Source organism: Micrasema longulum, unplaced genomic scaffold (genome assembly GCF_059751315.1).
Source record: "Micrasema longulum isolate JH-2025_06_02 unplaced genomic scaffold, ASM5975131v1 h1tg002213l, whole genome shotgun sequence".
Lineage (NCBI taxonomy): Eukaryota > Metazoa > Arthropoda > Insecta > Trichoptera > Brachycentridae > Micrasema > Micrasema longulum.
The window spans coordinates 124,750-125,873 of record NW_028279376.1 but is presented as its reverse complement, the minus strand read 5'-3'; the positions used below and the strand labels follow the sequence as shown (position 1 = coordinate 125,873).

The 1,124-nt window shown below is 31.2% G+C and overlaps 1 non-coding gene across 1 annotated transcript; it reads right to left on the bottom strand.

Annotated features, from left to right (window-relative positions):
* Positions 1-560: 560 nt before the first annotated feature.
* TRNAE-UUC (transfer RNA glutamic acid (anticodon UUC)) lies at positions 561-633 on the bottom strand. The gene has a single exon. It is a non-coding gene; the product is annotated as a tRNA-Glu (tRNA).
* Between the last annotated feature and the right edge of the window lie 491 nt (positions 634-1,124).

The following is a 1,124-nucleotide window of genomic DNA, read 5'->3' as shown; positions in this document are numbered from 1 at the left end:
GTTACTTAGGGTAAGTATATATACAGGGTGTTCTTCAAACCCTCTCACATCCGAAACCACGATGATCAGTATGAGCAAGAAGACACATTGGCACATTAAAATATTTTTTTAGAACAAATAGAATTTTAAAAAATAACATATTAAAAAAAACAAATGGTTGCTAACTTCTGCAGGAGAGAAACGAGGAGGGGGAAGTCTGACACACCGTTAACCACGCGGCCGCGCCCCCCTCGCTTCACCCCTGCAGAAGTAAGAAACCATTTGTTATTTTTAATATTTTATTTTTACACATTTTCTTCGTTCTAAATATTTTTTTTAAATATGCCAATATGTCTTCTTGCCCATACTGATCATCGTGGTTTCGGATGTGACAGGGTTTAAAGAACAACCTGTATATAAAGTGTGTGAGGGTATGTGTATGGGTGTGTGAGTATTTGATGCATGCGAGAGTGTGTAGTGAATATAAGTGGACTTATTGATTATCAAAAAATATCTGTTTTTTTTTTTTAAAACCTTAATATTCTAGTGTAAAAACACCCTTTTAAATAAATATTTCATTTCAACCATGCCGGGAATCGAACCCGGGACCTCTTGCATGAAAGGCAAACGCGCTGACAATTACACCACGCGGTCGACAATAAACATCAAATCAATTGAATCTACTGGCAGTCATAATTATTATTACAATTCATCAATACCTAGACTACATCGGCTAGGTAACGAGTATGGTGAAGTTGATATATTTCGTCTGTCTTTATATAATTATAGTTTAAGTATTCAAAAGGTTATAAATTAACCTGTTCAATTTTTTTAAGTATTGTTTTTTATTTACTTTTTTTTTTATGCATCTCTATAATAACGGATATACGCATGTGTATGTATTTGTATATTTTGTATGTACAAATATATACATACATGCATATTGTATGTATATATGTGTATATGTATGTATATGCATGTGTATGTATGTGTGTATGTTTTTATATGTAAAAATATTAAATATCTTTCTAAATACCCATATACCTAAGTTGGTACATTTCCTTATTTTTACTTATTATTGTATCTTTTAGTTTTTCTTATGTTATCTTTAATTTGAACTAAATGTACTTACTTATGTTTCACTG